Consider the following 21900-nt stretch of genomic DNA (forward strand, 5'->3'; position numbering starts at 1 on the left):
TTGTTGATGAACCTGAAGGAAATGCATGAAGAATAGAAGAAGACTTACAATTTAAAGTGTGGCTTTTCAACGTTCGCCGCTTTGCGTCCTCCCCACTGTGTTTTGGCTGGTGGAAGCGGCACACACACAGTGTGTGTCTGCATGAGCCATCAGAACTTTAAACTAATGCTTCATGCTAGTGGGCTCAAGGAGACAACTGAAGAGCTGCTGGCTACACTTGTATGTCGACTTGATAACCAAGATTGCATTTTCGGCAAATGCGCATCCTGCCCTGGCATAAAGCACGCTGAGAATCTGCTTCGACAAAGTCTTGCCCATGTCGCAGAGAGCAGAGACAACATCCTTGTCCGGCAATGGATAAGTGGAGTCCGCTGTAGACTCGAAACCATGGTTTTGACATCAGAAGAGTTTTCCGAAAAGTTCACAGACATGTTGAATCAACTTAAGATCCACCATTTTATCAGTAAGCAGCAAGCTCGCTACTTTCGAGAACTGAAGTTTAATCTAAGCCAACACGAGGTCGTCATGGTGTTGGATTTCGCGGAAAATTACAGTTTTATACTTCAGGACGCACCACAGTCTTACCACTGGGTTAACACCCAAGCTACAATACATCCCGTAGTTGTCTATTTTCGGAAGGCGCAAAGCGACCCTGGAGAGGTTTCTGCGTGGTGTTTCGCTGTTGTTTCTGACTGCCTGGAGCATGATACAGTCACAGTACACACATTTCAGAGTGCAGTGCTCGAGGTAGTAAAACAATATCTGCCTGAAGTAAAAAAAATTCATTATTTCTCTGATGGAGCTTCATCACAATATAAGAACAAAAAGAACTTTTTGAATCTTTGCTACCATGAACAGGACTTTAATCTATCGGCAGAATGGAATTTCTTCGCCACTTCACACGGCAAAAGTGCATGCGATGGTGTCGGCGGCACACTCAAACGTCTGGCAGCAAGAGCAAGCTTGCAGCGGCCATATCACAGCCAGATTCAATCTCCAGAGGATCTGTTTGACTGGGCCAAAAGTAATATCAAGGGAATTACAGTAATGTGGGTACCTAATTGCACAATACAAGGAAAAAGAACAGAGCTTGGTTCGAGATTCAGCACAGCAACCGGTGTTAAAGGAACGCGATTATTCCACCACTTCAAACCAGTGACGGTTTCAACTCTTCGGGTTGGTATCACCTCATACTCAAATACCGAAGAAGTTGAAGTAAAGAAGCGGGCATGAATACTATGGAGTCTTTCATTTGCCTGTAAAGGTTCATGTGTGAAGAGTTGAACATGAGTGAACGAAAAAACGGAAGGCAACCGACAAGTTGAATCAGGCTCTAATCTCCAGCTGTGAGCGTCTGTGGCCCGGTCAACAGCCGTCTTCATTCTGGTGCGGAACAGCAGAAAAGAAGCGGCCGTGTTGCCTCCCGCTCTGCAGGAGGCAAAGTTAGCCATTAACTGTTATTGCAAGACACCCAAATCGATGCCGTGTTCGCCAACCTGACAGCCCCGAGCCACAAAAATGACAAGAGGTGAACTGACAAAAGCAGGCCATTTACGATGTGTTTAGACTGACGTCAAGCGACATAGCCGACACAGTCAACGTTTTTTCGGCGAAGAGCCGGAGTGCATATGTGAGCCCAAAAACTCTCTGGTGGCTCATACGCATCGTGCAGTGAGACTGAGCTCAGCAGTGCTTACTAATGACATGGATTGCAGACTTAAAAAAATTTTTTTCGCTTCAAACAAAATTTACTCGAATGAAACTTTCTATATCACAAGCTAAGAGGCCGGTGCGTATATTGACCTATCTGACATATTTTTATCTGGAGGGCCTTCATGCTTAAATGTGGCCTGAATCTCGCCAAAAAGTCATTTTTTTCCAACTTTGAAGGTATTTTTCTCAAAAAATATATTTCTTAATAATTCGGAATTATTTTTAACATACAATATAGCAAAAGGCAAGAAGTCAGAAAAATTATTGCAGCTGAAAAGTCAACGCAGTTTATGCAAGAAATGTCTGAAAACGCAACTTTTTTTGCTTTTTTACTGAGCCAAATAAATCCGGAAAATTTTAAAATTGATTCATTTATAACGTAATATGAAAGAAGGATGCCAGTACAATGTTCTAAAATAAAGTTTATTATCGTACCTACTTTCAAGCTTGAATAAAAAAATATTACCTCCAACCAGCTTTTGCTTCTTCCCGGAAATTTCAAAGAGCGATCACATGATCACAAATTTTTTTTCGACGAAAATGCTTTGGCGAAACCTTATTCACACAAAAGTCATCTAGCCCAAATTTTTTCAGGAACTTCAGCGATGGTCACTTTTGGGGTCGGGACGTTTGGCATGGAATGACCCTATAGCATAGAAAGCTTATGGGCTCTGTTCAGAGACAAAATCCTGTCTTTGGTCGCTAAATACATTCCCTCAATAGTGGTATCATCTAGACGTAGAATGGATAAACCTTGGATTAACAAATAACTGCGTCTGTGAATAAAAAAGAAGGCTGGAGTATAGAAGGCATTCAAGATAGCACCAAGCCAGAACTTATATGACAAGCTTAGAGCCCTAACTAAAAACTTGAAACAAGAATTAAAGACAGCAAAGAGGACCTACTTATTGTCGCTAGCTGATAAAATAAGATCTAATCCTAAGGAGTTATGGCGATATGTCAAAAGCAACAGAAAAGCCCGTGTTGGTGTTCCGGTTCTCCGGCACGAAAGTGATATGTTAACTGATGACACAAAAAAAGCCGATTGCTTTAACAAATATTTTAACTCCGACTTCACAGCATGTCTTCATACTCCAGTACATGAATTACACGAACAATTATCTAAAATGCATGACATCTTTTAAATGAGGCTGGAATTAGGGCTCTGTTGCGCAACATTAATCCTCATTCTGCACATGGTCCAGATGGTATATCAAATCACATCTTGGAAGCGCTGTTCCCGCAGTATTGCTCATATCTTGGTTGAATTATTTACCAAGTCAATAAATTCTCAAAGATTACGTAGTGACTGGAAAATGGCCAATTAACTCCTATATTTAAAATTGGTTTTCGTGATTTGGCAAGCAACTACAGACCAGTGTCTTTGACATCTGTTTGTTGTAAAACACTAGAACATGTTTTTTATTCTGGTCTTATTAAGCATCTTCATGACTGATTTTTCATCCCAACCCAGCATGGATTTCGCATAGAATTATCCTGTACCACTCAACTTACTGAATTCATACATGATGTTGCACTCGGCTTCAACAATAGTACACAGATAGGTGCTGTTTTCATTGATTTTCAAAAGGCGTTTGACATAGTCTCGCATAACTTACTTTTGCACAAACTGTCATTTCTTGGCCTCCCCGATTCACTTTACGGTTGGATTAAAGATTATTTGTATAAACAGCAGCAAAAAGTGGTTCTTAACGGTGCGACGTCGAGAACGGTTAATGTTTTATCAGGTGTGCCTCAGGGGTCGGTCCTTGGGCCGTTGCTGTTCCTAATTTTTATCAATGGTTTAAGTGAAGGCTGTGTTTCAAACATCAGACTGTATGCGGATGATTGCGTTGTGTACCATCCTGTGTCATGTGCCGAATATACGAGTGTGTTGCAGTTTGATCTCGAAAAGATTTGTTCCTGGTGTGCCAAATGGAAGATGCATTTGAATGTAGCAAAATGTTATGTTCAATTTACGAACAAAAAGAAAACGGTGTCTGGTTCATACTCTCTAAATAATGTTTTAGTGTAATGCATTGACGAAGTCAAATACCTGGGCATCACTTTAACTGCGGCATCAGAATGGACATCCCACGTTGACATAACAACCACTAAAGCGTGCTGCCTTTTGCACCTTTTCCAGAGGAACTTCAAGTATGCGCCCAAACCTTTGAAGGAAGCTTTGTATCATACAAATTTTAGGCCGGTGTTAGAATACGCTTGCACAGCATGGGACCTCTTTACAAAAGTTCTTGAATATAAGTTAGAGCGTGTTCAGAAAAGGGCTGCAAGATTCGTCATGGGTACCTATGACTACAAAATTAGAGGTTCGCAAATCAGGGAAAATCTGGCATGGAAGTTGCTGTCGACCCACAGTAAAATAATCACGTTAAAGCTTTTACACAACATTAACAGCGGTAACACAGGAATCGATAAGAACATATATTTAATATCACCTCATTATCCCTCTAAGAGACGTGACAATTCCAAGAAAATAAGGGCCTACCAAGGTCATAGTAATGTATTTAAGTTTTCATTCTTTCCGCAAACGATTGCAGGATGGAACTTGCTCCCTGATGAGATAATATCTGCACCCAATTTTCCATCTACCATAGAGAACTTTACATGAATCTGTTTTAGACAATATTTCCAGCGTGCCGTTTTATGCATTGTGTAACAAATTTTATAATTGGATGTTTTTGGTATTGGATGTGCTGTCTTTCTCTCTAACTACGATGATTGTATTGTTTTACCATAACTGATATGATGCTGTTTTTCGCGAAGTTCAATCTTTGACCTTTATGTTTGTAATTAATCTTCCTATGATAATGCCCAACTTGGGAGCTGTAGGTTTTGTAATAAATAAATAAAATGACAGCTCCGACTTCTGGCTCAAGGTCACTTGAAAGTCGCCGACGACAGGAGCTAAAAACATTTCATGTTTAAAATACCACTAATATGCGAGTAGGGCTTCTGCAAAACCCTTGTAAACATTGTAACAAATTCATGTTTAAGATATAAATTGATAGTATATCATGTCTGTATGGATGCAGCTTACAGAACTCCAATATCTGTTCTTGGTGTTGAGTAAAGGGTTTCTAAACTTCGTGCTATATTTTTTTTTTTTTCAAACTTGCCGATATGTCAATTTCTGTAAAACAATTCAGGCCCTAATTCAAAATTAAATTTAGCTTTTGCTCTGGAATTCAACAAACTTCCCTAAAATCAGCACTGAGGTTATCTCAGAATAGTATTCCTGCATTTTACATGTATTTGAATATGCGGCATCCAAGTTGGGCCCAAGCTAAAGCTTCCTCTTAAGGGCAGAGGATTGTGCTTGGGGTCAATCAATTGCACTGGATCAATGTTCTTTGGATGCCTGAGGTTGTCACAAGAGTTCCAGGCTTAATTTGGATATTCTGCATGCATTTTGGACTTTGATGACAGGCTTTTTTGCACTCTAGTTGAACAAATTTACAGTTGATCATTTTTTTTTTTTGCAAGTTTGTCAAAGCTTTACTACATGTCCGGCCCTGTACCAGACCAGATAGACTTTGCAAAATAATGTCTGGTGCATGCACTTGCAAGGCGACAAGTACTGCATACTCAATGTCTTCTCAGCAATACCTCCATGTCTGGCTTTGCAAGGATGGCAGCTCAGGGTTTTGCCAAATGTCCGTAGAAAGTATTAAGAGACACTCTGTACCAATGCTGCAAAGGCCTGGCTACTACTTTTGTGGTCCCTCCGTAGCAGATGACAAGGCATGGTGTGCTGAAACATTCACACTTGTTGCTGAAGTCCCTTGAGCATCATGTGTTTGCTACTGTTGCAAGCACATTTCCCCCATTTGAGACTTTCAGCAGGTGTGGCATAATGGAAAGGAAATGTGCGCAGTTCACGTAAGCCATTTACTTGTCAGAAGATTACTCCATATTTTAAACATGACTTTTTAATCTACTGCATTCATCGTCACGAGAGCCATTTCACTGCGACGGAATACACATCATTTCTTTCTCTCATTTCTTACAAATGGAAGAAGGTTGGAAAAGATAATGTGTACATTAACCCCCCCCCCCCCAGTAAGGGCTTATTTTTTTCACACTAATAATACCATATTGGCTCAATTTCTTTATGGCCCGATACATTTCAGTAACTTGTTTAGGATACAAAACAGTCTAAAAGGATTGTATGGCCAAATCAATTTACGGGAGCTGGCGACTGTCTCATCCCCACTTTCTCCATCTTCGGACTCACTGTTGTCTAAAGTGTCATCACTGTCCTTTTTGCCCTTGAAGGATGAAATACAAAGCCAACATTCTCGTCCCTTTCGCTGTGATCAACACACGGATTGCAATCTACCATACTAAAGCACAGCATGGATGATGCCATGCTTGTTTGAAAGCACAGGAAAATCTCAGAAGACGACGAACACGGCTCACATGAAATACCTGCTGCCATTTAACGTGAATGAAAAAAAAAATGAAATAAATGTGCTGTAAACAAAACCACTAGTTCCATTTAGTATGTACTAAATGGAACAATGTCCTTTAACAACCTTAGCTCATCAAAATCGATTCAGAAAGTGGTGAAATGCCCATGATGACATCAGCTCAACCTAAGCCAAAATATGTTCGCTTGCAACAAGATAAGGTGGTTAAAAAACTTTAACAGTTTCCTGTCCATGCCTATACTCATCGAAATCTTCTTATTAATGATTTCAATTTTAAAACTTTGCCGCGCTCCGGGCGCTTTCGGACAGCTAGCATCATCCAGGGTGTAGAAGAGAAACTATTTTTCTAGTTTCGCTTTCATGTTTCCTTTTTTTTCACCACGAGGGGATTTTTAAAGCGCCTTTTAGTCGGGCATGATGAGCACTTGTAGCTTCCAACATAGCGTTGACATCGTGTGCACGTGCCCTTCGGAACCAGCAAATTTCGAAAGATTCCAATGACTCTGTGTCAAAATGTTTTGATGGTGGTAGTAGCACAGACTCTGAAGACGATTTTGATTCATCGGACTTTAGTACAGACAGCGAAAGTGCATCAAATAGACCCAGAACATCAACAGGTCTCCACTGGAAGGTTCCGTCTTCTACCCCAAACCGTTTCGGCGCTGCCGCGCTCAGATCTAAAGACATCCAAAGTGTTCTAAAGGTCACAGTTCTAATCTGCAGGATGTCAACGTCGTTTGAGCAGGGCCACTTGCCGGTGACAGCGCAAAGAGCGTAGTTTTGCACAAGAAGGCGGCCACGAGTGGCCCAATCAGTACCAACTGTCTTTAATGCATGAAGAATTGGTGAGGCAAAAAGCTTCAGTATGAACACAACACACTTGATACCATTCTGTTCTGGCAGCCCTAGTGGCTATTGTACTTGTGCGGCGGTTCACAAGAGCTGGCGGGTTGCAGGAATGCTGAACATAGCCTTTTTGTGCAAAATGTATATTTCTAAATTTTTTTATGTTCTCTTGGAGCAAAGCAGCACTGATGTTGTTTACCGAGTTTTCTCATGTTCGTTACAAATAGTTTTGTTAAATATCTGTTTGCAAAGAATTGGTAATAAACGTTCACTTGAAAATAATGCCGTTAGAAAGCACATTCCTTCTACAAACTGATACCATACATTCTAATATCAAGCATTTCGCTAAAATAACAGCTTAGGCTTGTTGGTTTTCCATCCTGGTGATAACAGCGCAAAACGTAGACGAGAAACGAGACGAGAAGACGACACCACGAGCAAGGATATTGCCTGTGTATGCCTCGTACCATTTGCAGTGCTGCAAATGGCTTGTGAGATGGGAGTATATTGCCGTGTGTGTCACACTACATAGCACGTGCACTCGTACCATGTCCTTCCTTCTTGTGCTGCCGTCGTTTTCCACACCAATCCAAATAATGGATCAATTGCAACTCACCTAGCTTTCCACCTACTACAGTTTCCTTTACACCAAAGAACCAGGAATGAAACGCGTAAATTTAGGGCATTTGGTCAACTGTTTCACGAAAGCTTTACATAGATTCCAAGATGTGCAATGAATCTGCATAACCTTATTCTTTCTTTTCCCCTTGCCTTAGTACTCCATATGAAATGTGCGACATGAGATGAACACTGCCAAACATACAAAACCCCTCACTTATGCAATGTATTTTGGGCCCTCAGGGTACCCACTCATATTTCTGTATCTCACTCCGGGTATCCATTCTGCTCTTTTGTGGGCACAGCAGGGACACTAAACAAACCAAAGCCACACTAATTATGCAGACAATACAGTCTCTCCAATGCAAGGCAGAGTAAAAGCACACGGAGCTCTGTGTCCTTCATGCACATGCAAGTGAATGCCAACTACCAGAGCATCTGTAGTAAAATCAACAAGCACTACATAATTCAGGCTTTGTTGCAGCTTTCATGCACTACCTCAAAGGATTTCAAAGACCGTGACAAAATATTTTTTCAAGGACTAAAGCACTATCCTATTCAAAAGGTTGAAAAACACTATTTGCAACAATGAGCAAACGTTCGTTTCCTTCCCACAAAACAAAGAAGGCTCAATAATTAACCAACTGCCACAAGTAGGGCAGCTACAATGTGCTGGCCAGATTGGATTGGCTTTATCATTACATTTTCTTGCATGAACCTCGTAACTGGTTTTCCAAACAAAACCCTACTATTAACCAAAAATTAAATTCACATATTTTTAGTACTCAAAGTTTAACATTCTATGCTGCATTAAAACATGTCACATGAAGGTGGTACACGGTAAAAATAAAATGAGCATTTACCTAAGGTTGAAAAAACAAATAGATGACATGCCAACAAGAAAATTAAGACTAGCTCACTCATATCGGTAAAAGACGCTTTGGAAATTTCAAGGTTTCCCACGATAATCAACAAGATACCATGCAAGAATTGTGATGCCTCCTACTTTAAAAGAAGTAGTCAACAGCCTTAGAAAAACATCACGAAAGGCAATGCAAGCTTGAATACCTTGGTGGACCATGTCAGATCAGGTCTTCATTGACTGGGATCCCGCTTGCGTAATCACAACAGACACGCCTATCCTCATGCCTTCTCTTAAGTCTTTATATATTCAACTAACAAAGCAAGTGATAAACTGGATGTGGGGTAATCTTCCAGAGATATACACATGCCCTCTGCACCACTTAATGCATAAATAATTAGACCCTCTCAAGCTCATCTTCAACCTTATATGAGCACTTGTTTTATTTTAACGACCAGAGAAGTTTACGGTTCGCTAGGTTTTAAGAATAGCATTTCAACATATACACCCAAATTAATAAAGAAAAAATGAGACATCCACCAAAATGTAGCTAAGTGCCACAAAGGAAACGCATACGCGTTCCACAGAAGAAAAGCTTCACAGTTGAAGAAAAATTCGTTTTGGTCCAGGACGAATTTTTCATCAACTGCAAAGCTTTTCTTTCGTAGAACCCATATGGGTTTCCTTTGTGGCACTTAGCTACGTTTGGGTGGATGTCTCATTTTCTTTTTATTACTTCTCTCCACCTTGCGGGTTTCCGCAGAGTTATTGTGTCATACGCACCCAAAGCCAAGGGTTTCTAAAAGGCCCAAGATTACTCTGAACTCTGCATGACAGACACATTGAAAAAAGATCATGGGAGAAAAAAAGGAAATATCAGTTTCCCGGTATGGTTATGCTATGAGCAAAATTAAAGCCCTCATCAATGGGCAGAAACAGACAAGGCTCGATGATGGCACCAGAGAGCACACAGTGCACACGCAGTGAGATGGCAGCAGTGGGCGTGAAGCGGACAGGGCAGCAGAGACAGAAGTCACAGTTATACGCACCTGCTAAAATGCTGCAGCCCACCAGAACCCTCAAACTTGGCAGAGGAGATACGTCTGCCACTCTGCAGTCGGGGGGAAAAAAGAAAAGAGAGTCCACGAGGCAATACACAAGGGGAGGAAACATCAACACAGGGTCGCTCCCACTGTGCGAAACTAAACATCATTTCATTCACGAAGCTGGCCAATGTTATAATGCTCCTCAATCAGTCAGCTGGTGGAGTGTACTAGGTAACACAAAGTTCAGCTAGATATGAAATTTCCAAAAACCAGTGTTCAGAGGGATAAGCGCATGGCAGCAAAAGCTGACAAACCCAAAGTGGCCAAGATCTTCAGATATATTAATTATTTGGTTGTGTTTAAGTCTAGTAGTTGTGACAAGAGATCGGAATTTTTAATTTGTGTTCTGAAAATTTTTCAAACTTAATTACCAGACCCAATGTTCACCTCTGACGTGCAGGGACACGTGCAGTATTTAGATGTTTGCCTCTTGTCTGATGAACATGTGTGTTGGATTTAACAACCTCGTTTAAAAATGAGCATATATATATGGCTCATTTTAAGCTGGCTAAGCATGACATCATTCACAACGGCCTGCACTTGTCTGTCAGCAAGTCCTGTGAGGACTGGCTGGCAAAAGGCATCAACAGGCAAGTACAGCGCTTATATAAGGCTGGCTTTCTATAAAAGATTGTTGCATCTGTTCTTGAGAGCCCTATCAAAAAGATCTGGCCAGGTGGACAAAAGAACACTGCTACCATTCGACCAGAGAAGCACCGCTATGGCATCTAAATTTTGCTGCAATAAAAAAAAACATTGGGACCCCCTCTGACTATACCGACCTGTACACACCCTGTCTGCTGTGACATAGGTTACAATGTCTTTTCTATAATATGTGGGGATGCTCTACTCTCACGCGTCGCCTTATGTTTTCCCTGCATGGCTCTCACGTCTCCTGCAATCCAGCTTGTCCCCATAGCTAAGCGCCGGCAGCAGCCAGTTGGTTGCAGCATATTACAAGAGATGGCGGAAGTGTTGCGCTGCTAATGCCACCTAACGGCTGGGTTAGTCAGGCGCGACAGGCAGTACGCTCTTAGTCCTTGGCTTGGGGTCGGTGAGGGGTGCAGACCTTCTGCATGTGGACCGCGGGACCGTCCCATAAAAGGACCACCTCACAGAATTGAAGTCTCCTCATGGCTGCCTGTTTTGTGCCCATTTTGGGTGCTGTTTTTGGATGCCAGTTGCTGTCAGGGTAGTGATGCATTAGGCTTAAGGCAAAAAGTTTCCCGGTTACCTGTCAAAAAGAAGCTGCCTGTCGCATATGGAGGGACACAACCTTGTGGACTGTGGCGTTGAGGTGTCACACTTTGCTTCCCTCATTCTAGTTAGCATCGCACGAATTGAAATTACGCGTTTGACTCAAAAACGCAAGCTTTGTTCACATGAACTTAGCATCTGCATAGCCGCCCGATCTTTCACTAGTAGAGTTAAGCACATCGTATCACATGGGCAATGTGCATGCAGAATTCCTCTCCCTTGCACTACTTTACTGTTTGTTGAGTGCATTGAGTGTACGCGGTGTGAGCAGAGTCACCCCTGGTTTGCTGTCATCTGCACATTGTCTGCGCTGCTACCCTGGACTACAATCGAGCCACCCCAGGCAATGGAGATGCCTGTGGCCAGTTCGGTGCAGCGACTTTGACAGCCGCCTGTGTCTGGCTCGCAACCCTCCGGTGGCTGCGAAAAGATCCAGCAGTCACCAGTGGCTACTGCGGTTCTCGCCAGCAGGGCGCATCGGTGCGACTGACGCTTGCTTGTGCCGACTTGTACATCGCCACTTCTGGGATCCTGGCCTCGAGTTGGGCCGTCAAGTCTGCAAATGTGCAAGTCTGCAAAATGGACGCCAGCGGTGTACCTCAGAGGGATTGTCGGCATGCATGTTATGGAGAGCGTGTGGACATTTCCTCGGTGCAGCCATGGCCGCATGTACCATGTTAGAATGTGCGACATGTTTTGGCGGAGTACGGAGTGATTTAAGGTTGGGGGGATGTGGGGATGCTTGACTCTCACGCGCTCCCTGATGTTTTCCCAGCATGGATCTCAAGTCTCCTGTAATCTGGCTCCTCCACATAGCTAAGTGCCGGCAGCAGGCAGTGTGGTTGCATCAAATTATAAGAGATGGCACAAGTGTTGCGCTACTAGTGCAACCTAACGGCAGGATTAATAGGGTGCAACAGGGAGTACACTCTTCGTCCTTGGCTTGGGGTCGGTGAGCAGCGCAGACAGCTTCTGCACATGCGCCGACCCGCTTCCCGGGACCGTCCCGGGAAAGGTTTGGGAGCAGCTAGGACATGGGAGTGGACAAGCATGATCATTCGAACGCGCCACCGTTTGCGTGACCATAGATGCGAAAGATTAGGCGTTGGTGTCCAGCATGCGGGCGAACATATACAGTTGCGGTGAGTCAGACTTCGATTTGCTGCATGCCTGTCAGCATGTTCCGAGAATAGTAACTCGGCTAGCAGGTATTAGTATAGGAAAGGTGCAATAAATGCCCTTGTGATTGTTTGCACTACTGTGCTGTCGTTCCTTTGTCCGAAGAGCCTGTGTGAGACTGCACAACTAAAACTCAGTTGAACATGTCCTGTTGTTTTTCTTTTCTCTTGTCCACTAAATGCTGGAAATAATGGTGGGGCATCTTCACATCATTACACCACTTTGCAGAAACCTCACATGTAGAGCATTGCTGAAATAATTAAATGGTGAATCCCCATATTAACTACTCTAATACTCTTCTCTAATGGCCCTGAATGGAGCTTGACTGCATTTCATTGAGTGAATGCATTGGGCTAAAGCAAGCCTTCGTAGAGGCACACATTTGTTGTCTTCTAAAAGTCCTTTTTCCGAGGCCTCCCACTGGATGCTGTTAGCATATTTTAATTCAACACTCCAATTACCGTCGTGCATCTTGGCCAGTTACAATTCCTCATATGGACACTCATACGTTTGCTTCTCATGCGTGCGTACAACCGCTATCACACTTGCCTAAGATCTAGCATGGACTACACAAACACCACTGGGACTACAGATTGAAAAATTCCGTTAAATTTTCGACTGCATTTTCCACATTAGCACTGTAGGATTAGACACATGGACAGGTCAGTTTACCACTGTGCTTAAAAAAAAAAAAAAGGCGGCTACGAAAAAATATTCCTTGTCGGCTCCTTTAAAAGGTCCTGAACCACCCCTCAGGTTTTGTGAAAAAAACTCAGTCCGTGGATAGCATATGCTGGTGTGAACAACTAAGCCAAATTTTGCACTCCTGGGTGGCATAGGGAGTTTGCAAGTGGGACGCACTGTACCCCTTTTGCTTCAACAGAAGAGTCACTCTTTTCTGGTTCATAGCATAGTAGATTCCCATACGCAGCTGCTATTGGCCAACAGCTGACATCAATCAAGAAGGGTGTTTCAATCAGTGTGCTTTTTCCTACTACTATTACTGTGCATATTTATTGACGCAGTTTACCAACCAGGCTGAAGTAACCAAAAATTTGCTTTTGGATTGCGATAAGAAATTAGGTACTTCCAGAAGAAGCGGTTGTCTGCTCATTGTCTGCGCAAAAGGCATTTGACTGTACTTTGTTTGCAGGCACTTGCAAACTGGTGATACTGCTGCACACTTTTTTCTGAGGACCAGAGGATTAACAGAATCTAGTCTAGCAATCCACATTACATAACACATGTTTCACACTTGCGACGTTTTTCTTACAAGTGTGCCCCACTGATTTTAATTGCTTGCAGACACTCATGTAACATGCATCGCTTTTGAGACAGCCACGTCTCCCTGAGTGTATTCTCTAAAGGTTCACTTCATTTCCAACTTTTCTGGCCTTTCATCATTGGTTCAGACGTGGGTCAGAGGCCACTGCACCACTGTTTTTGCTGTGAAGGCACCCTTGGTGCGACTCATCAAAAATATGTAATCCAGGGTTCGACAAAATATCTCCCAACAATGGGTGCAGGAAGTCGTGACGGCGGCCAATGAGCAGTGTCGTTGCCCCTACATTTATTTCCGCAGAAGGCTAGCGGAGTGGCGGCTGCAGGGACCAGCGTGGCAGACTTCCAGAACCACAGTGCATGTGCCGAGCTTCCGCCTCGAGAACGCATTGGACATCTTACTTTTCACTGCTTTTACAGCCGGCACCAAGGCGCCGGCTGTAAGCGTCACTGCGTTACAGTGTCTGTGGTCGCTACAGGGCTCCCCGCCCAGATGGAACATCGAAATGTCGATCCAGTGGAACCGCATTTCAAAAGTGTCCGTGGCCAGTGCAAACTGTTGATGTGAAGGGCATTGAGTCACTGCCATAGAGCTCAGACAAGCAGCACTGGGTGTTGCGTCACAGGCGAGGAACGTGATGAACGAATGTGCCAACTTGACGCGATAACGGCCGGCACATTCATCGCCGAAGAAGTTCAAAACGAGCTGCCGCAGCTTGTCGTAGAAGTGCGGGCCAGGCAATGGAACGCCGAGGCAGAGCTGGAGATGAAGCAGCAGGACATTGAGGAACACCTCAAATTTGAATTCTTGGATCCAGATGTTGTTCAGCTCCAGAGCGCCCTCAAACTGCGCAAACCATGCACTGACGTAGCTGGACTGGAATGGCGATAGTGATGAGCTGAACTGTGGCTCCAGCCTGTTAGCCATGGCAGCATGTCGCTCAGTGAAAGCCACATTTTACCGAGTCACCACTGTAGGAAGTCATGACGGCGGCCAATGAGCCGGGCCATCATCCCTACATTTATTTCCGCAGAAGGCGGGTGGAGTGGCAGCCAAAGTGACCACTGTGGCAGGCTTCCAGAATGACACTGCACGTGCCGAGCTTTCACCTCGAGCACGTGCTGCGCATCTTTATTTTTCTCTTTTACAGCAGGCACCAAGGCGCCAGCTGTGAGCGTCACCGCATTACGGCATCGGTGGTCATTACATGGGCATACATATTCTACATGGGAATACACACTCTTCACAGGCAACAACAAAAACCTCCTTGCATTTGTTCACAAACCTCCAGCCTCCTTTGCATTTGTGCACAAATGCAAAGGAGGCTGGACTGTGCGTGTAATAGATGGCACAATCAAATGGTGTACATCTTAGGTAGATTTCCACATGCCTGATTAAGTGTGGATCAAATTAATAAAGATTTCAAGGGAAGGTGGGATGACACTGAATGCCAATCAGTGTTCTGACTTGTACTGAGACGACGTTTAGCAAGCATGTCGGTGGCTGTATGTCCCATCAATGTCCTTGCTGAACACAAACTTAAAACAAGTCAAAACATTGATTGGCATTCTCTGGCTATCATTGCCACGGAGAAATCACTGTCACCCCACCTTCTTTTGGGATTTTTTATTAAAAATTGCCTTAGTTTTTCCATAAAAAAATTGAAGGACCACAGACTAAAAGCTATCAAAGAGCAGCTTGAGTGCGCTTAAGATGCTACCCAACATAAGTAAATAAGAGGTGTGTTCAAAAAGTATCGAACCTTCTTTCCCACGTAAACCAATGAAGTTAGGGAGACTTCTTTTAGCAGAAATATGTAGGGGACATTCATGCGCATGCATGAACTTTTTTCTGCCCAAAGCCTCAGTTGCTGGTAGTCCGCCCATGAGTGAGGAAATGTAGTGGGCACTTGTCGAATTCCACTAAGTTATAAAATGATGGAACAACATGAGCAGCGATACTGCATCAAATTTTGCCAAAAGCTTGGCAATAGCCAAGTGGAAATCATTCGCAAGATTCAACAGGCTTTCATGGACGATGCCATGAGCACCTGGTGGATAAAGGAGTAGTACAACCGCTTCAACGATGGCCGCACATCAGTGGACAGTGAACCGCGTTCAGGCAGACCTTCAACAAGCCGAAATGATAATGTCATTGAGCAATGCCGATTTAGGTCATAGAGGACCATCGCATCATAGTCCAAGAACTTGCCAATGAGACATGGGTAAGCATTGGATCAGCATATCCAATTTTGAACAAGGATTTGAAAATGAGGAGAGTGTCTGCAATATTCGTAGCAAAACTGCTAATGGAGCAGAAGCAACTGCATCTGGAAATCACACAGGACCTGCTGGATAATGCAAACAGTAACCCTAACTTTCTGAACACCGTGACCACAGGCTATGAGTCATGGATTTATGGACAGAACACAGAAACTAAGATGCAGTCATCACAGTGAAAACATCCAACATCTCAGAGGCCCCAAAAAAAAGCAATGTCAATGTCATGTTGACCGTTTTCTTAGACTTCCGCAGATTGGTGCATTATGAGTACGCACCACAAGGCCAAACCATCACAAAGGAATAGGAATACTACCAGAAGGCCCTTTATCGCCTTCGTGATGCTGTGCGGCACAAACGACCGTATCTGTGGGCAGCAAAAATTTGGCAGCTCCATTATGATAATGCACCTGCCCATTCTGCATATCTGATTCAAGCTTTCTTCACCAAACAACATTCTTGTGGTTCGTCAGGCTCCCTGCTCCCCAGACACGGCTGCATGTAACTTTGGCTATTTCCCGGGCTGAAAATGCCGCTGAAAGAAAGCCGATTTGAGTCAAGAAAAGACGTCAAGTGGAATGCAACAGCCCGGCTGATCACCATTCCAAAAGTCATATTCTAGAAGTGTTTCGAACAATGGCGGGAGCCCTAGGAGAAGTGTGAGCATCACCAAGGAGACTATATTGAATGGGATTAGGCTTTGGTACCTCCTAATCAATAATTGTATTTCTTCCGACGAAAAGTTCGATACATTTTTAAAACACTTTGTACGGTATTTACTTGCGTAACTTGTACACTTCTTTTCTTATTTTAAGGTTTCAAAAAGTGGGTGAGCAAAATTATGCGAAAAGTTTCCAAACACGTCTTCAAGAACGTCTGCAGTGAAACTCCGGTTATACGTCCCCCAATTTTGCAACACCCCGGGTTTTAAGACAGATTAGTGCAGTCCCAGTGAACTCCTCATAAAGACACTGCATTAAAACCCTAGATTATACTACTCATATCATAAGAAGCCAACAAACAAATACACAAAGGACAGCATAGTAGAAATTATATGTACTTATCACATAATTAAAGAAACGATAAACAGAAATTGGAAGTGGATGAAAAAATTTGCCGCAGGTAGGGCACAAACCCATGACTTCACATTACACGTGCCATGCTCTTACCAATTGAGCTACCACGGTGCCATTTTCCCATACGCTTTCAGAGGTATGTATGTTTATCTGCTGGAACTAAAACCTGGTAGTGTTAGCCAGCATCACACCTCACGGCCTTGACAGTGGATGTAGACCATCCTTTTTTGTCGCAGGCGTCACATGTACGTGATCTTTTTAGGTGAAGGCAACTACAGTAAAACCTCGTTAATTCGAAGTCATCGGGACCACAACAAATTTTTTAATTAAGCGGGGTGGGCTTTCAACTTAACCGAACACACAAAAAAATGTAACCCAGGCAAAAACTTTTGCTGCAGGAATGCGCTACCTTTATTCGGTGATCTTTGGATTACTTAGAGATGCTGGTTTGCCACCTCCTGTAGTTCGAGGCTCCAAGGGTCATGTTTTTTATTTGGCCAACTACGTGCAGCATTGGAGAATTTCTACCGTGGCACTCAACAAAACTGCAGATAACATTTAGTGATCCGATAACTTCCCCAAGAGTGGGAGCTCAAGAGAGCTCGTTAGTGTCGTCGTCATCACTGTCATCACATGGTCGCATCAGCGGTAGCTTCACTCTCGAAGTCTGAGTAGCACATTTGTCGATCATTTTCAAAGTTCAGATACTCGGCGAAGCCAACTGCACCGGATTCGCTATCCTCTGCACAGAGTGCATTGATGTGGTCGCAATACTCGGCTCCTTCATCAAGCGCACAGCACGGACACAAGAAGGTCATCATTTGTTCCATTGCATCCACGCAATGGAACAAAGTTTTCGTCGGCAGGTTGACCGGCTTACTAGGGCTGGTTACCCGTCGCACCTTCTTGTGTCCGTTGCGGAAAAAATGAGCAAGAACCTAAAACTCAAGCATGCCCATGGCGAGCCAGGTAGCGAGAAGCCGAAAGAAAAACGACGGACCGTGGCCCTGCCATACGTGCACAACGTATCTCACTGCCTGAAAAAGATTGGGCGCAAAGCTGGTGTTAATGTAGTGCTTACTGCCCCGAACAAACTAAAAAGCCTCTGCCGACGCGTCAATGCTGAAGAGCCGAAAAACCAGGAAGGGTGCACGACTAATCACCAGAATCGTTTTGTGGAGTGCACGGAAGCCGTTGTGTATTCAATACCTCTGAAATGTGGAAAAAGGTATGTAGGGCAAACTTCCGATCTTGTGGTCTTGTGATCTTGTGGTTCGTCAGGCTCCCTGCTCCCCAGACACGGCTGCATGTAACTTTGGCTATTTCCCGGGCTGAAAATGCCGCTGAAAGAAAGCCGATTTGAGTCAAGAAAAGACGTCAAGTGGAATGCAACAGCCCGGCTGATCACCATTCCAAAAGTCATATTCTAGAAGTGTTTCGAACAATGGCGGGAGCCCTAGGAGAAGTGTGAGCATCACACTTCTCCTAGAAGTGTGAGAAGCCGAAAGAAAAACGACGGACCGTGGCCCTGCCATACGTGCACAACGTATCTCACTGCCTGAAAAAGATTGGGCGCAAAGCTGGTGTTAATGTAGTGCTTACTGCCCCGAACAAACTAAAAAGCCTCTGCCGACGCGTCAATGCTGAAGAGCCGAAAAACCAGGAAGGGTGCACGACTAATCACCAGAATCGTTTTGTGGAGTGCACGGAAGCCGTTGTGTATTCAATACCTCTGAAATGTGGAAAAAGGTATGTAGGGCAAACTTCTAGATGCACAAATGAGAGACTGAAGGAACACAAACTTAGCGTCGAGCAGGCTAACAGGAATCTTGGCATACATATCAGGGATTGCCCCCTCAAAAGATTGCGCCGCAGAATTTAGACGCTGTGAAGTGCTGAAGAAACACAATGACCAGCTGGTCCGGGAGATAATTGAGGCGGCCGAGATTACTAGACTTCGTGACCAATGCGTTAGCACGCCGTCCTTGTTACTGACAAAAAAAGAACTTGAGCTTTTGCACGTGCAACCGCTATCTTGAGTGTATAAAAGAAAAAAAGTGCTTGTTTCACTTGATGTGTGATCACGTGACTGCGACACGTGAGGGCAATGTTTATAAGAAGCCGTGTTTCTTTTGGAATAAACGTTGTTGAAAGTCAGCGCTTGTGGTGTCTTCTTGTCTCGTCCCTTGTCTACATTTTGCGCTGTTACTAGCAGGATGGAAAACCAACAAGCCCAAGCTGCTATTCTAGCGAAACACTAGCTGCGACACCCCTAACCACCGCACACAAAGAAACAGCGCAGATCGGCATTGCACACACACACGTCGCCGCAGCCGCGGAGAGAATGGGCGAACGGCAGCCAGTGGCAGTGGCACGGAACACGCACAGACACTGTGACCGCTGCGACTATGAGGAGTGTGCAGAGTGGGGGATGAAAGCACATGACAAAAACCGGTATGCCCGCTGCGTTGCAGTGAAGCACATCTTCTCTGCAGGCGCGCGTTTCGGCGGTGTGCAGAGTGTACCGTGCACTGATTTTTGTGCTAGCAGTACTACGGGTCAGGCACTTCATCCATAAATAATTGTGATTGCTATGTGGCGTCACCTCGCCGCTCCAAATGGCCATCGTTTCATTGGGTTTGCGGTGAAATGGGGATCGGGAATTGCCGCATAGCACCCCATATTTTCGAATTAACTAGGTTGGCTTAGGCCGCCGGTTCGAATTATATGGTCAAATTTACATTGGAAAATACAGGACCGTAGAAAACCTTCAAATTATCAGGGATTTAAAATTAACTGAGTTCAAATTAACGAGGTTTTACTGTAGTTGAAGAAAGGCTGGTACATCGTAGGCCTGCGCGACTTGTGTCTCTCAGATAAGCTGTGCAGAAACGCTAAAATCGCTCTCAAAGTGGCATGAATGCAGGCACATCCGGCAGAAGACACTGACAAGAAAAAGTGGCAATAGCAAGCTGACACTAGCTTTGATGGCTCCGGCGCTTTGCAAGTGGATGCAACGAACATGCAGAAGTTTGTTCGCCACCACCGGGACGATAAGCCTTTTTTTGACCGCCAATGCGGCTAGATGATGGTTTGCGCACTGATCGATGCACCATGCAGTTTCTAAATTTTTCATTTTATCCCGTGATTTAACTTATGCACCATCTCTCTTGTTATTTTCACGTAGATTGGTCTTCTCTTCTGTACTGTGATTCTGCGCTCAAATTTTATTTATCCTGTACTGTACTGTTTTCTTTTTTTGTTCTTGTGTATTCACTGTTGGGATTTTGGCGCCCCCCTTACGTAATGCCCTTCAGGCCTGTAACGTATTCCAAATAAAAAATAAGATGCACACCTGCGGATTCTATGGGTGCGCATCTCATCCTCGCACGCAGAGACCAGAGCGCAGGTTGCTCTGCAACGTTTGTAAGAAAAAAGGGGGCGCTCTGCAGAAGTTTGTCACTCATGAAAATCCAAACACAAGGTTGGATCAATCTAATTGAATGCCATTGGGACAAGGGCCAAGTCGTTGGTAGTGGACGTCAACATGGACAACTACACAACGCAGTTTAATGTCGACTCCAGAGCCGAGGTCTCTGAGATTCGACATGACTTCCCCAAACCCCCAGCTGAGCTCAGCAAAGTCGACTAGCTACTTACGAGGCCTGCAGGAAGCACGGGAAGGGAGGAAGGCAGGAAGGGATCACGGGAAGACGTGCTCCCAGCGACTCTTTGTCATCAAGTCTCTCTCTGTTCCTCTTCTGGTACTAACGGCAATAGAAACGCTCAATGCTGAGAGATTCCTTGGTGGAGTGCCGGCTCCTGAAGCATCACTGCACGCTGAACTCTTCCACAGACTTCGCACCCTCAAGGACGAATACAAAACTCGTCTGAAACCAGATGCCACTCCATTCTCCCTCAGCGTACCTTCTCGGATTCTTATCCTGTTGCACGAAATTGTCATGCATCAACTCAACAAGCTTGGGAGCGACAAAGTGATACGGTAGGTCAACAGACCTATGCCAAGGTGTTGTGTACTTGCGGTCATCCCGAATACACTTGGAGACTACCGTTTGTGCGCCGACCTTACTCGGCTAAACTGAGTGGTACTTCAGGAATGCCACATCCTTCCTACAGTGGAACAAGTCCTCGGACTTACCATACTTACTCGAATCTAACCCACACTTTTTTTTTTTAAATAAAATGGGTCCAAAAATTGTGTGCGCGTTAGAATCGAGTACACCCCTAAATATGCTTTACCATATAGCCATCAGCACTTCAAAATGGTTGCCTCGTACGGGCATCGAGCCTAGCTACCGTAGCTTCCTCCATGTCCTGCAGTATGTGTGCTTAGGCAATGCTTCCTCTGGCTTAGGTTAGTGCACCGTCCGTCTTCCCATTTTCTATGTTTGCTCTATCAACACGGAAGTGCCAACTGCAGAGAATGCCGAGTTCATCACGATGTCGCAATTAAAAGGAAAGCGATCCCGTGTGCGAAGATAAATGGAAATCGGGCCGCATTGCGGGCATTCGGAGTTCCCAAAATTTGGGTGCAGGACTGCCGCTTAGGCGTTCCATGCTGGCGGCTGCTACATACGACAAAGCCTTGCGGCCCCTATCTTGAAAGTTATCTGCAACGGAGACAAGATTCCCCGCATCTGGGCGCACCCCGCCGTGTTCTCACCACTTAATTCATTTTGAAGCGAGAGGCCACGCAAAGGTCAATTCCCTCACTCCTGCTCTCGTACTTCCTCGCTTCAGCATTTGGATAAAGAGTTTCCGTGGCCATTGAGTGCGACGTGTTCAAGTTTGCTTGAGCGCGCGTGATACCATGCTTGTTAATTTAGCTATAAGCGAATGTTTAACCCTTTCGCTGTCACTGACGTACCGGTACGTCATCGCGCTTCCCCCCCACGGTGTCACTGACGTACCGGTACGTTCTCTATCGTGCATTCAAAATTTCGCGCCTGAGCGTAAAAACAGGCGCTCCTGGATTGTCCACGCCATCTGTTGACTCTTTCTACAAGTTCGTATATTCGCTCCGACCTGTGTTAACCTATGTATTGAAGAGTACGGTGCGACTGCCACTCCCCACTTTCTCTTTGCTGAGTGGCGCGGTGGCTCCGCGTTCGCTGGATCATGCGTCGCGCGCGTGTGGTTATGGGTTCAAGGGTTGTTCTGCCATCTCCGCTGGTTTGAAGGTTTTTATTTTTCTTCTGTTGGGTGCC

General features: G+C 44.6%; 1 protein-coding gene across 4 annotated transcripts in view; it reads right to left on the reverse strand.

The window, feature by feature from the left end:
- Window positions 1-21900, reverse strand: part of Scm (Polycomb protein Scm) — a 298625-nt gene that overhangs the window by 230651 nt on the left and 46074 nt on the right. The window contains exon 2 of one of the 4 annotated variants that reach the window (XM_055066832.2): window positions 9543-9604. The exons of the other annotated variants lie outside the window; for them this stretch is intronic. The gene's annotated coding sequence lies outside the window, so the exon portion shown is untranslated. The remainder of the gene's footprint in view (window positions 1-9542; window positions 9605-21900) is intronic. 4 annotated transcript variants of the gene reach the window in all.

Source organism: Dermacentor andersoni, chromosome 6 (assembly GCF_023375885.2).
Source record: "Dermacentor andersoni chromosome 6, qqDerAnde1_hic_scaffold, whole genome shotgun sequence".
Lineage (NCBI taxonomy): Eukaryota > Metazoa > Arthropoda > Arachnida > Ixodida > Ixodidae > Dermacentor > Dermacentor andersoni.